The sequence below is a fragment of the Enoplosus armatus genome, chromosome 14 (assembly GCF_043641665.1).
Source record: "Enoplosus armatus isolate fEnoArm2 chromosome 14, fEnoArm2.hap1, whole genome shotgun sequence".
NCBI lineage: Eukaryota > Metazoa > Chordata > Actinopteri > Centrarchiformes > Enoplosidae > Enoplosus > Enoplosus armatus.
In genome coordinates, this window is record NC_092193.1 from 21,055,112 (window position 1) to 21,070,836 (window position 15,725).

General features: G+C 40.0%; 1 protein-coding gene across 1 annotated transcript in view; it reads right to left on the reverse strand.

The window, feature by feature from the left end:
- Positions 1–15,725, reverse strand: part of astn1 (astrotactin 1) — a 335,823-nt gene that overhangs the window by 298,651 nt on the left and 21,447 nt on the right. The gene's annotated exons all lie outside the window — the stretch shown is intronic.

A 15,725-nucleotide genomic window follows, 5' to 3' on the forward strand; every position in this document is an offset into this window, starting at 1 on the left:
CTACTTTTTGTTAGCGTCCTTGCTAGTTGGGAGTACTGTAAACCTTATACTGGCTTGAATATTGCAGTTTAGGATCTCTTCAATAGCCTACACCAGTTACTTTAAAATCCACATATGACTGTCCCTCAATACTTTTGCTGGGCAACGCAAATATTAAACACTGCCCAGAGAAATATCTAATAATGGAAGAAAAGGACAGCTCCAACACAATGTTATTTTAGTAAACACATAATTTCACAGTGAACGGCAACCATATTAACATTTTTTAATGAAAGGTCATGAACCAGCATTGTCAAATACACAGCAAATGGTCATTTACAGTATACATTGACATGCATTTTTTTTCCCTTAATAAAATGAGATGTAGTAAAGATCAGAAGTTAAGTCTTAAGTCTTGAGACTAAATCTGTCTCTCAGTCGCAAACTTTATGGAAATGCAATACCACATCACTGAACTATAAACTCAATGCAATAAAAAAAAATCCTGCAAATATTTAGGGACATGGATATAGGTACTTTATATTCTGGAATGTATACGCTTCGTTGATATGCAGCAGATAGAGATCGGCAATCTGTATGCAGAGTGAGATTTCACTCTTAGACATTGTTTGACAAAGTTGGTTTTATTATGCAAATGCTCTCCCTTTACTGTGTACAGGTAGACAGATTTACTTGTAACCAATGATTACCTTAATCCATCCACAAAACAAGCTGCTGATGAATTATGCAAATACTACAGCTGTTTCTGCACAAATGAATCTCTGTGGAAAATGGCACTGTCGCCACGACGCAAGATCCATCCTCAGATGTCAGCCACAGACCGACGCTGATGAAACAAACTGTGTGATGCATTTGATGAGCTCTTGTAGGAGCTGGGAATGGCGGAAGGCCCATCGACAACGAGACTGCACCACAACAGTCGGCGTATGCGGTCGGTCACGCAAAGTGCCTTTAAAGAATGAGATTAAGGATTGGGTGAGGTTTTCCGTACATGAATAATTGAATTTGCTATGATCCCATAATGGAATAGAAAGAAATGTATGCGCGCCATCCACCTTGACCACCTCCCTATGACAAGATCGTAGCACTTTCTTGACTGGAAAGAAAATTGTCAGAGAACATAAATCAAGGCAGCCATTACATTTCCTGATTAGTGTGGAGGTTTAGTTTTTATCACTTCTAAATAACTGTCAATCATTAAAAGATCATTTTTAGGCATGACACAGCAGCCGTGCTTGAAGCTGTTCCTTTAGCACCCAAAATATTAGGCACAGTTTAAGAAGTTGGTTGTTATTTCTACACCAAAAATATCTGTGCATGATCACAAAGCAGAGAACCTTTCAGAAGAAACAGTTTCATATAGGATCCCTGAGGGGAATCTAATTTGTCACCTCTTTAATCCTCAGTCAGATTTCCGATCAGCTACATGCATGCTGACATCTATTTGCCAGACCGACCCTGTGCTTTATACGTCCCTGACATTAATATTCCTTTGAACTAAATGTCAGGTTCATCTGTGCTGGACCCGACCCTCGCCAAGGGGCCAAGGTGAATGTTAATTATTACGGGAGCAAATTGACTTTCAAGTTCAGAGGTTGTATTAATTAAGGAAAAGCGAGTTGACGTTGCATAAGCATATACCACCCTAAGAACCACCCCGTGGCTCTTGGCACTTTCCCACAATTGGGAGCGCAACCCTTGATTGTTGGTCGTGACCGCTGCACGATTGGAACATGGAATCTGATAATAATTCAAGATTTGTCTAATCTAGGGGAATAACATGATTCAAACAAAGATGAAACGTCTAGACCTTTGAGATATTAAATGAGTGTTCATCTTAATGCAACAGTCTGCACTGAGCTTGGAATAACAGGTGTCAAAGGGATTTCTCGCTCTCAGAACTTAGATCGTTAATGACGGAAGTCTTCAAGAACTCTTTTAGTCTTTTAACTCATTTTAATCATGATAGCAGAATGGCGATGCCAGTGCTGTCTGTTGGTCAGTTGGTCTACCACTTTGGTTCAGATATATATACACATATATATATATACACATATATAACGTCACTGGGTCCATCTGGTACCGCAAGCACAAACACACCCCCTTCACGAGATGAAACAATAAGGGCTCCACGTCCAGCCACTGCGCCGTGCGTAATAGCCCCATGACTCTGATGTTCAGAAGTTCTTGCATCACCTCTTTTAGGCCAACACGTTTTATTGTTTGTATTATTAAGATCAAGAAAACCTGAGACCCTAGCCCCTGACAGCCCAGGCACAATTTAACCAACACTTGTTACGCTCATAGACACGCAGCAGCTCTGCTCCTCCTCATCAGTTAAACATCGGCGCATTTGCAGGCGCACCTGGCGTTTAAAAAGGGAATGGGAGATGACGCTCTGGTTCAATTCATGTTACGCCCAAAATACACCTATGAATAATCAAGCGACTAAATACAATCCCTTGCGCCTTACATTGCGCCCAGATTATGCGCCGTGTAACTACCAAAGGGGGAGTAGGACACGCCTTAAATGCACTTGCTCCATGCGCTTTAGATCGTTTAAATAGGGCCCTTAGTCTTGTTTTAAGGTCATTTTAAGTTACAAATGTTTCTCTTTTGTTCTTCTTGTCGCTCCACTCACTATATAAATTCTGTATACAGTATTCAAAATAATACATTTTACATAATTCAAGTTTTTTTTATAATTCCATATGTATATTTAAAATTGCTGTGAAGGTTTTGGGAGCTCCAGCCTATGAACATTTCTGTTGGAGGGCACAGATTATATGTATTTATTTGAAGGAATAGTGCAGTAACTTTATGGGAAATACACTTTTTTCACCTTTTTGCTGAGAGTTATATGATGGCAGCCAGTTAGCTCAGCTTAGCACCAACACTGGAAACTAGCTCTGTCCAAATGTAATACAATCCACCAACAATCAAGCAATCCCTTCTCATCTGACTCTCTGCAAGAAAGCTAAGGTTTCTTAATAATATTTCCCAAAATGTCTAACTATTCCTTTAACAAAGCTTTGTAATCCTTTGGTATTAATTAAGAAAGTCTGCATTTTTTAAATAGGTCTGTTTTTTTTCTTTTGTTCTTCTATAGTCATATTTTACATATTACATGTATGTATTCTATATTATGTAGTCTGGTTTATTTAGTCTATATTGCAACAAAAAAAAGGAAGAAAAGTACTCCTCTTGTGTCCTAATTTGACAGAACCAGAACATATTTTCCTGCCTCATATGCACATTTACTTTTTCTTTTGACTACTTTTACCAATGTGTAAATAAATATAAAAATGGAGATCTTAGCAAAAGCAAAATAAGTAACAATATTCATGCTCCTCCATATTTTGGGACTCTTTCCACCCCTAGACTTGGATGCTGACGTGGTAGGCCTGGTTTGAAGATGCCGCTGTAGCGAACAAGCAGATCCGCGCAACCCGTCCCCTGCATCATGACAGTAAATCCTCTCAGCTCCTAAACCTGTTCCCCTGCCAGCACGCTGACACTCGGCTGCAGGAGAGTCATCAAAGAGGAGTGAGTAATAAAAGAGAAGCACTGAAGCGCCTTGCTGCAACAGCACTGCTATAGTTGGAGGTTGAATTCCCACAGGAGCCACCCAAACTAAAATGTATGCACCCAGAACACTCCAACTGTCCAATTTAGTTTGAGAAACATGTCCTCTGATTGCAATATTCTGTCCAATCCAGTGCATACTGGCTTCAAACCTACACTAATTTGATTTGAATTCAGTTCTTTCGGCAAATATTTGATCATCAAATCACACATTCTGCCAATAACTCAACGCTTCTAAGAAATATGACAGCTCTGCTCCTGTAAACCTGGGGCCATATTCACAAAGTATCTGATCTTACCAGAAGGAGCCCTCCTAAATGATGCTAGAGGTTCCTAGCTAAAAGTTTTTTAGTTTTACTGAAGAACCAAGACAACTCCTAAGCTAAGAGAAGGGTCAAGGTTGACCCTGTTGCAATGGGTGACATCGTGTTTCATGAAGTTACCTTACTCGCTATATGTGTGAATGTGAAATATAATAGTCATTAATACACAGGAGCATTAGATAGATGGATACCGACAGATGGACAGATTGATGGATAGATTTAATTTACAAAACAGAGATTTTATAAGCTCTGTCATAGATTTAATGCATGAAAAAGTAAAGTATTGAGTTGTCAAATAGATTGTATCTGGCATCAAACAGTATCTTCATGTTTATATGGTGATATTTTTACGCAGTTGAACAAATCTTCATACTTTGATGGGGTAATTTTACATATAGTGATAATATTTTACCGGGTAATACAGCCATGGGCATAAAATCAGCTTTTATTCATTGCAGTTGGTGAAAGTGGAGTCTGCAAAAAAAGCAGTTTGCAGCACTCTTCAGTGTTCAAGAAGTGGGCAGTGATGCAAACTATCATCTCCGTTGTTAATGGATTGTTTCGATTTGTTGGTGGGCAGATTGGATCCTTCTTAACCCACCAAATGCTCACTCTGCAAGGTGTATTAGAAGCTGACTGTGAGGCGACCAAGTCCTTTTAGGGTGTTTTCAAACCTGCATTGTTTAGTCCAGTTGAATCAGAATCTGTTTTCCCCCTTGGTACAATTCAGTTTGGGCAGATCTGAACACAACAATCGTGCTCAAAACAATCGCACCAGAACCCTTCAGAGGAACAGTTCCCGGATCAGTCACAAACAAATTCTGCAGCGGTTTTGTTTGTGGTGGGAATGAGATCCAACCTCGATCTGACCCAACCGCAGCGCGTACTCTGCAAGTTTGAGCTGACCGGCTCCCGTAGTGAGCTGTGATGCCGATGAGCGAAGCCAACAGGTCAGGAGGTCTGACCTGGACAAGTAACGAATTACGGTACGGTGCATTCTTGATATTTGGGCAGATAGGACCTTCTCTTCCTGTCTTTACTTTTGGTGGGAACATTGTTGTCCGATGATATTTTTTCTGTGTCTCTGAATGTAGAAAATGAAACAGGGCTTGAACATAGATCTTTTTAAGCTGTGTAAACCACGGTCCTCGAGGAGTGTCACTCAAAACATCTTCAATGACAGGCCTTCGACTTGTTTTTAATCGAACACTTCAGATCAATTCAGAGGGCTTTTAAACCTCAAATCGATGCAATGCACTGCTTTATTGCTTTTTGGACAGCGGTTGATTGACTGTCTGAAGCACCTCACTGTCACACAACATCCCAGCCAACCTGATGATCTGAAAGATAGAAAAGAATGGAATTTCAAACTACTTTAGGTAATCAGTTAATGGATCCACTTCATAAATCTTTCCTGCTTTTTAAAACTAGAATCATTTGACAGTAAAGGAGCTATAGACTATGAAAGCATCGAAATGCTTTAAGGGTCAGTTCCCATTCAGGGTTTGTTTTGAGGACAGGATGTGTTAAGCTCTTTTTTTAGAGACTTCCGTCTGAGTGAGTGTAAGTATACAGGAGATGAAACCTACCCGCTATCAAATGATGCTTTAATTTTGTCATTCCCCATACAAAATGTGCCGTGCTTGGAGCGTTTGAAGCCGAAGGTATCTCAAAGGTAATTTCATGCCTGTACTGTTAGCACTTTGCAGCATGAGCACACGTTCAATTATGATACATCTGCAAATGCTAATTGCAGACTGGTTAACAGTGCTAATCAGCAAAGTCATTATGATAAACAAAACAGCAGATTAGCGAGATGCTAATAAGGGGGACTTTCTGACTGTTTTAATTCAGCATCTGGAAAAGTGAAAATCAGGTTTATTTAATCAGGATAGGGTATTTAGGCTGCTTTGTTACCCTTATAGCAACAGATACTTCAGCTTTACTCAGACTAAATTGTTAAGTACAACCACAATATTCAATTTTTGGAATTTCACAGCCTTGCTGGAGGCTACATTGTAGTTGCTGTGTACCTGAATGTGAATTTTTCACGTTGAATCTCATTCTGCTCTTTAATACAATGATTCATTATTATTGCAAGGTGAAACGGGAGGTGATGGGCCTAAAGCTTGCCGTGGGTTTTTCCATTGATGAATGAGGTTTTCATTCCTTCCCACAAGCACAAGAGTTTTCATAACAGTCCTTGGTCTCAACTGCTTTACCACACAACACACGACAACCACGGCTTTGACAAAAAAAAAAAATATCTGAAACAAGCAATGTCTATTTGCAGCCCCTCATCGTTGTGAGTAGTACCACCAACTCGTGATTCTCATACATTCTCTTACATTTGAGTCAAGACAAACTTTGTAGCCTTGCAGATGAAGAGCAGTACCTGGCTCCAAAGGCAAACAAAGCCTCAACTAGTCAGTCAAGGAACAATAAAGTCTCAATACGTTTTACAATAAAATATAACTAAGTATTAAAATCTGAAGACAGATAGGCGGAGCATAGACGCTATAGCAAAAACTGCTCCAAATCAAGAGTGGCTCACAGAACAATGATGTTAAGATACAGGCATTGTTAGGAATTACTGCAAATGAATGCTGTTACATACTGTTAATATTAGATTATTGGGCTGACCGAGGAGGCTGGTTTTTAACTTTGATTTTCATGTGTTGACTGTGCTTGTCCCTGTGATGGACACAGGAGGGCAATTCCACTGAAAAGGCCACAAATGACTTCTTGTCAACTGTGGAGATTACCAAAAGTTCTAAAGAAAGTGGGGGCACCCCCTAAGACAAAAATGAAGCAACCGCGCCCCCCGAACACATTTCAACTCCCATTATTATTCTTAGTCTTACTTTGGGGTCTTTGGGAGAAACAGGAAGTGGAGTCGGTACGTTATCTGGGCGCGCCAACTTGAGCCCCGTTTTATTTAGCCTGTATTTATTAGCTATTAGCTATTCCTGTTTGCAATGTACCCATGGATGTACAGACAACTATCAGAGGAATACAGAAGAAAACATTAACACGTGATGATTCTCAGGCAAGTGCCTTTATTCTATGACCTCTAAGCACATTTACGGAAGTCCATTTGTGATGGATTTATATATTGTGTCCAGAGGCGTGACTCAGAGAAGGACTAACGTCACAATTTCTCGCGCAAATTGGGCACTCGGGGGTTAAGAGCTGTGTGTCACAGCTGCTGCTACGGCTCCAACTTCTGATACCTAACTCGGTATCCATTTGATCAAGTCTTCAGGGGGTGGTCAAGCTGGACGCTCCTGGTGTTCGGCAGGACAGATGGAACATTATAGTCGTTAGGTCTACGGATGATGCAAATGCATGCGTCGAGTTATGAAGGCATCTGCCAAATTTGTTAGTGCTCATCATGTGTTCTCAGCATAAGCAGTTGTTGTTCCGTGGACGTGGACGCAGAGCGAATACCAAACTATATTTCCCAGTACACTGTAGTTAACAGTTTTGAAGCGTCTTTTACCCTGATGAAAACATAATGATTTATAGAGAAATGAGTTCCAGCAGGGAAACAGGTCATGACAGGTCAGACTGCATGGCCACAATAGACAATGTGGACAGTGATTCAAGGCCAGAACACCTTTCCTCATCTGAAAACGTGTGCTATTTGTCACACATGTACATGTCTGATCCCCCTGAGCGTCAAAGCACAGAACCCTAATTTACTTTTTCTGATTTCAACTGCAGAAAAAAAAAAAAAATAGGCTTGAGGGTGATGAAATGTCAAAACCAATTATGCTTATGACAAAAGGAGCCATGACTCATCTACTTTAATGAAATTAAACATCAGTCCTTCAAGCAACGTGGGCATGGTTTCCTTGGCTGTTAGAATGTAATTTTCTGATCTCTGTTAATATCCTTAATTTGTAAAAGCACAATAAAAATCTCATTAGTCAAAAGGGAAATTTAGTGTACTCCGGGAGATATTTTGGCTTCCTGTAGAACAATGTGTTACCTACAACGTCCTCAACAGTCCTCTGTCCTTCCTACTTATCAGCGGTTTGGCATCTTGTTTGCTGAATGACGGATAAGGTTTTAGGATGACTGTTAGATGCCTGATTAAACATTGTCCGGAGTTGGAGGTGGACAATTAAGAGCTCGTCAGACATGAATTTCATAAATGTACAGGCATTTTAACAACACTGCGCCTACTGAGAGACTTCTAAATTCCACTAAATATTTCAAATATATTAACATTTTATACGTCAATTTAACTGTCAAATCATATTTCCTGTATATGCAATGTCCAGATGCTGTTTCAAAAAGTTTCTGATATGGCAATAATCAAATTCTGTTGGGGAAATACCAAATCACTTTCTTCTGCTACATTAGCTGGACAAAGATCAAATAGAAGTATATTCAAATATCAGAATCAGCCTTCAAAACTCATGATGCATAATTCTTGTGCAACTGCAGACTACAGTTCTACCATTTTTTACCATCAGTTTTTCAAATGGCCTTCGTCAATGCTGTGTTGCAAACAATTTCAGAGACAGATATCTGAAACTTTTGAACCTTTTAATGTTAAAATACCTAGAATTTCAGTTCTGGTTGATCACACTTTCTGTTACTGGTGGCAACGCTCAACACAACACAAGTCCTGGAGTTCCATTTATTGACTATTCACTGGGAGCAGGAAACAAACGATGAATACTACGGAAATAAAACAGCAGACGAACGATCTGTTTAATGTAATGCATCTGTTTAACACTGTAATGAAAAAAATGTACTTGTACCGACGCATATGATCCCTCTTTCAAATTCCTGGGACCAGCCGGTCCAATCTTCTGGATTACGTCATTACGTGCCATATGCACATGTGCACAAATGACATACAATGTTACTCTTGACTTCTGAATGTGCATGCATTGTTTCCTATGTGTCCCTTGTTCATGTGCACACCATTAGAAACGGCAAACTCCGCCACTGGCAATGCATACTTTGATTTAGAGAGGTAACTAATGAGTATAAATAAACTTAATGTCTAGAGCAGCACACCATCAGTATGCGTGCATGTGAAATCTAAATGTTAATCAGCGATACATGCATGTGTTGCACATTTGCATCAAATATTCGGTTCAAGCTAACTGATGGGATTATAAAAGGGACGGGCAAAGTGCATTTCAATGTCAGAACATACCAATATGTATATTTGCAAAGCACCTCATGGATCTACAGAGCAACTCACACCACTTACTCACATTCAGTGGCTATTAGCAGTCATGTACAATACTGCAATATGGCATGTCAAATTACTAAAATGTGTTGAGAGCTTCATGACTCCACATTGTGTGTCCTTGACTTGTTTTTTTTTCCTCCCTGCAGCCTCACCAGTTCACGCCTCCTTGCCTCCGCTGAGTGACAGCAAGCAAAGCTCGATTCCACTCAGCAACATACCCCCCCCCCCCCGTCTTGTTGAATTAAAGGAAAGCTAATCTTAAGTGATGCTAATGGAAGTCAATGACGACCGTGAGGAACAAGTGCTAATGTGCTTGAGCAATTAACCTAATATTTACTGGCTCCAACTCTCAGGAGGTGCTAGCTTCTGTCTGTCTACTCGCTCCCTCTGCTCTGACATGATATGCAACTGCTCTGAGTCACAGAGAGACAGAGAGAAAAAGAACTGGAAGAGAACAATTAGAATCAGGGTGCTAAAAGTGAATCAAAGAGAGCTGATGTTAGAAAGAGCAAAATAACTGAACAGACTCATTAAGACTAGCCAAACGGATGCGGAAAGTAGATCTACAAAGAAATATTCAGTGGCAGCTTTGACGAGTGAAGCCGGTGAAATTCTTAAAATGTTCACCATCACAATCATGACACGGCTCAGTATTCACTTCCCTGTGAACTTCCCATCCTGTATGCAACCTTGGTTTTCACGTCAACACAACACAAACAATGACAGACCCGACGCAGAACGTCAAGAGCAGCAGTGCTGTAGTTAAAAATTAATAATACTACACAAAAGCACGAGCCGAAGCAGAAAAGGCAAAAACTCGCAACCCTCTTTAATCTCAGTTATGAGCAGCCGTGATAAAAAACAGATGTGGGAACAAACAATGCTGACATGGGTTCAGCAACCCTTGCTCCCCAAGTCTGTAATGAAAAACAAAATAAAAAACACAAAAGACAATATGGAACAACACAATAACAGACAAAAAAAGACACAGAAAATGAATACACGTGTTTCACTACCAAAGAGATTCAAACAAAGTCAAAGCCAAGTCTAACAAAGACAGAGGCTAAATATATAAAGTGAGCGCAGCAAACTATTATGATTTGCATTACAAATGAAGATTTCCATCCATGTTGAATTATGCATTAAGTGGTGGTTAGTTCTAGTCTGTTGCAGGTCTTTGCATACAAGGGGAAAAAACAAAACAAAACACAGGGACGATTCTTTTAATCTAAAAAAAAAAAAGGAGCCTGATACAAAAGTCGTGATGTGTTGATTTTCAAGTAGCACAATGTCATCTTCACTCATGATTAATGTATCTTTGTATTTAGGTATATACAAAAAACAAACTTCATGTAATGAGTGAAGTCACTGGCAAAAACGTCTGATGTCCTCTCTACGAAAATTCTCTACTCTACCTAGCTGTGCAATTCAGGTTACAGCTTCGTGATGAACCCTTATTTCAATGGATTTAACTTTTTTTCTTACTTTTCATCTCATTTCATCTCTAAAAAATTAAGTTATCGTATCGCCACATATATTGGATAACATATATGGTGATACAGATTTATCTGTGATGGGCCAATATCGCGACCAATCTTTTGTCTTTGTTTGTGCCAGCTTCTATTTGATCATTTCTAGTATTGAATACAGAGCACACAACAGCTTACCAGTAGCCTTCTTCCTTGGGAAGCTTTCAATGATTAATACATGCAGGAAAGTGTTGGGTTTCATGTCAACAGTAGTAAAAAAAAAAAAAAAGGACAACATGTGTCGAACATTCAGTTGATCATAAACGGCATGTTGGGGATGTCACGAGATTGGCCAATGAAACAAATAATTCTGTATTCTGTATTTCTGCATTTTAAGATACCACAGTGAATAATCACAGCGTTAGAAAAACCGGAGGAAAAACTTGTGAACTCCCTTTGACAAACAATCTGTTTCCAGTTAATTGCATTAGGTCGGAAGTCACACGTGACAAAGTTTCTCGACAGAAAACTTCACTGGTGTAGATAACGGCACTAAATCCAAACCACAACACCAGCAGTCAACCTATCAAGTGACTTTCATTACACGCATGAGGGAATTACGATACTGTTACTATCAATACGTTGCTCGGAACAGGTGGAATACCAACAGCACCATTTCCCCCCAGGAAAATCTATCCATACATTCTGTATATGCTCCGCAATATACAGAGATGCTTGCTCAAGCCTATTGGCTACCTAACCATTATATTGTCCATGGCATAGGCTTTCATATTTCCTTTCTTTTGTTTGGATAAGGCAACACAGAATCCAATTTCTATTCAACTCAAGCACCCAACAGTGGGATTAGAATTCAAGTACTTTTTTTTTTTTGTTTTTCCAAATCCTCGTGGTGGGGTTTCTGTTCCTCATCAAGCCTCTGGGCTTTAGCCGCTTTATAACAGTGTTTAAACAGAGTTTAAAAGAAACAACTCAGTGAATAATTAACATGCGTTTCTGCATCACATACATCAAATGCTCATTTGTTCGACTTTTTCTATGGAGCTCTGGCCCAGCGCTTTTCTTTGACGCTGCTAAAGCCAGTGGGAATAGTTTCAGCCCGACACTGCCACAGCTCCTCAGCATTACTCAAATATGAGCTATGCATTTGGAAGATTTCAATCTGCCTAATTGACTTAAAGACTTGAGCTAATTTACACACATATTGTCACAGACCTCCCGACTCAATCTGACTCACTGAGCTTTTATTTTGATCGTCATTACAAGTATCATTACGAGATATTTCTGAATTGAAAAAGAGGTAATTATCAGGGCTGACCGGAATGCTTCGAAGCTTCTACCGTTGCCGTGGTAATCGATGCCCAAATCAGTATTCGAAGCAGGGTTTTTTTTTTTCCCCATTATAAATGGTAAATGATCTCACTTATATAGCGCTTTTCAACCTTCACGGTTCCCAAAGCGTTTTACAGCTAAGTCTCATTCACCCATTCACTCACTCATTCACACACCAATGGCGACCGAGCTGCCATGCAAGGTGCTGGTCTCCATCGGGAGCAGCTTAGGGTTCAGTGTCTTGCTCAAGGACACTTCGACATGACGTGGATTGAACCCCTAACCCGCTCTAACCAGCTTTACCTCCCGTGCGACAGTGCTAACCATTGTATATGCATTACCCCAAAAATAGCTCAAATAGCTAATGAAATAAGAAATAGTAGTCCAAAATTATTAACATTAATCTTAGGGCCTCCACATAGCATTTTTTTGTTTTTTTTCTGGCAGGAAAGCGCTGGGATGAAAGCACAACACGCACCAGCATCATTCAGTGTCCGACCGACACACCTACAAACGGAGCGCTCTGAAAAAGGGCTCATTGGTGATCATTTTGCACAAGAGGACGACAGCAACGCAGCGTTGAGACCAGCAGACTTCAGCATGTGGTCCTAATAATACCATTACACTTTCATTGAAGGAAAGTTTTGAATGCAGGACTTCTGACAGACTACTTTGACATTGTGCTTTTGCTTTTTTACTTAAGGAAAAGATCTGAACACTCCTTTCACCACTTAAGATGACAGTAAGAAAATCATTTCACATGGGCTTGGGTCTGACTCACTCTCCGGTTTCTCCTTTAATAATTCCCTGTCACTCTTCCTGGTACTGTATGCGATTGCATTGATTTCCAGTCAAAGTTTGGCTTCTGGTCCTACCAGCATTGCTCACTGACCTTAATATTTCCACTGACCCCATCAAGGAAGCTGCTCTTCCCACAGTGAGGTCCGGCAAGCAAGAATGTCAGGCAATTATAGCTGTTCAAAAAAAAAATAAAAATAAAAAAAAAAAAAGGGATCAGTATGACTAATAGGTTCGTAAACAATTTGAATTCACAGAGGCTGCTGGAGTCCTCTTTTCTCATTAGGGAGGAAGGATCTGATCTGAAGATCTGCTGCTTTATTCTGAAGAGGATGCTTGAGTTCAAACAAAGCCATATGGAAATGCGCATACGTGAAAAACAATGTTCAGTATGTGCGCCTCGAAATGGAAATGGAAAAAATGCCAGTGCCAAGTATGCAGCTGTGCAAAATAGGTTGTGCTGGTGACATAGTTGACGAGCTACTATGGCTATGCTAGCACTAGCCAGTCAGAATAGCCTGCCGGCCAAGCTTGCTTTCTCACAAATAGCAAGTTAAACTCTGACTTCGAAGGTTTGATACGATTGGATAGCGCAACACAGCTAATATCAGCACTGTCGAGATGGCTTGGAATTAGCCAACATTTCCCACTCCAACAGCCTGTTTCAACATATTAAGAATGTAAAGATGCCATTTCATTGTGTCTTTAGAGCATTTTTCAATAGGATAACGTTGAACTGTAATGGAATTTAAATTCACAAATTGTTGTGGCTGGCAAGTTGTTAACACTCTATCACAGACCTTAAACTCATTTATAATCGTCGTTACAGCTTGCTGACATACTTTAATCATGATATTATAAACTTTTGCATGCCACGGGGAAATTAGACATATTCAGTCAAAGGATAAATAACTATGTATTTTATTCTTAGAAATAATATCCCTGAAAAGAAAGAATTGCAAATGGTAATAATCAGTGTGTCTTGTTGTAAACCATGGTAATCACATTAATGCCATAAACTACATGAAATTAATCCCTAACCCTCTTAAATGCATGCAGTAAAGTCCCCTAATTGAGATGTTTCATTTCCTGACATCTCGTAGACAATGTAACAATTCATAATAAGTAACTTTGCCAGTGCCACGATGACTAAGCATCCAAGTTTGCGGCTCATTTAAAACTGCAGTCATTATAGAGCCATAAATTCACATATAATGACTCACAATGACTGTTTGGCAGAGCTGAGAGACAACAGTGGCACAGTGCCTTTAGCAATCAGCCTCCTTTTCAATTGTTTTTATGGTTTCTAACAAACGACATGCACTGCCGGCTAGAGTTTGTAGTAAGAGGAATGTGTATATGCATTTTTCCATTTTTTGTTTGCATCACGGTGGACCAAGTTATGACTGCCCTCATAAAGAAACATGTTTTGTTTGCTTATTTTCACACAAATAATTCATCCTCTCCATGGCTCAGCGTTTGTACAAATTCTATCCTGGGGGCCAAAGGATGACTCTCATCCAAAATGATCATTACCATGCTACACATTTGCTTTCGCCTGCTCGAGAATGCTTGTTTGACTGTGACAGCCCAAGCCAAACTAACTCCAGATCCATCTTAATTATGTCCTCCATTCGTCATATTGCACACGAAAATTCTCATTCGTCTAAAGCCCGGCCAGCGTTCAGTCCTAATCGCCGCGTACACAGCAGCAGCATCAGCGGTGCCACGGCCACTTTTAACAAGCCACATGATGCGGATCATAGCAGATGACGCTTCATTGCTTACTTGTGCTGCGTTACATTTTCAAAGCAACAGCAAGGGAAAGAAGTGGTGATGCAGATAACTTTAATCGTGTTCATATTGCTGTTATGCTCTATTAGAGAAAGGAACGCTGACGATATAGTTGTTGGATCTAAAGATAAATGTGTAGATGGAGTTACATATCTCCTGTTTGAAGATTCCCCTGAAATATCCGCCTAATTGATGGAGAAAAAAAAATAAAAAAATACTTTTAGTGTCTGTTCAGCGCATCTTGCCAAGCTTTAATCAAATGTCAATTTCAGTGCTTGGCCTTGTTGCTCCCTTGCTTTTTGTTACACAGCTGATTTCTAATTTTACCCCAGTCCTGTTGGATTACCTTCATCTACTTAATGGCTTCCTGATTGCGTGTCGAGTTCTTCTGTTAGCTTTATTAAAATTTCATTTCTGCAGTAATTAAGCAAAGCGGCACTTCTTTTCTTGAGGGGTGCTCGGGCTGCTGAATTGTAGGCACATTAATTAAACGTGATGGTCTTGTAAATAAAGCAAGCTGTGGTTTAATTGCAATGTTGGCATAGTGTCCGGAAAGAATGCTGGGAGATTGTGTCATATTAATAGAGCTCCGCAGGGACCTAGGAGTGCTTTCTTATGTTTGTTGATAATTTGATCCATAAAAATTATTCTGTCGTAGCTGCCAGGAGCAATATTCGAGTTGACAATGTGTGGCGAGTTGTGCTTTCGGTATACTTCAGAAATGAAGGCGTATCTCTTCAGTAAAGACCTTCAGCCAACAGCCGGCTTACCGCAAAAAAACTTGAAATGTTTCTTTCCTTCCTAAAAACAAGCCTCCTGACAGTGAGGCAGAGTAAGCCATTGTTACTGTGCAGGCAGCTGGAGTGAAAACTGTGGTGCAGAATGCAAATGCGAAAGCTGCCTCCAGCACCCCCCCACCCAAAAAAAAAAAAAAAAAAGAAAAACACAATTTCTCAGCTTCAGTTGTGAAGACAGGTCGTCTGTCTTCCTCCTCTGGGCCAAGACGATAACATCTGTTAGCACATATGGCACATCAGAAAAGAGTAGGTTTGTAAATCTAACAGAAACAATGACAACAAGGTTGGTGAATGGAGGACAAAAATCATATGCTGATTAGAACCAGGCCTATACATCTTCTGCAGTGTCACCGTGCATGTGCGGATGTATGTAGATGCCTCCTCCTGAAAG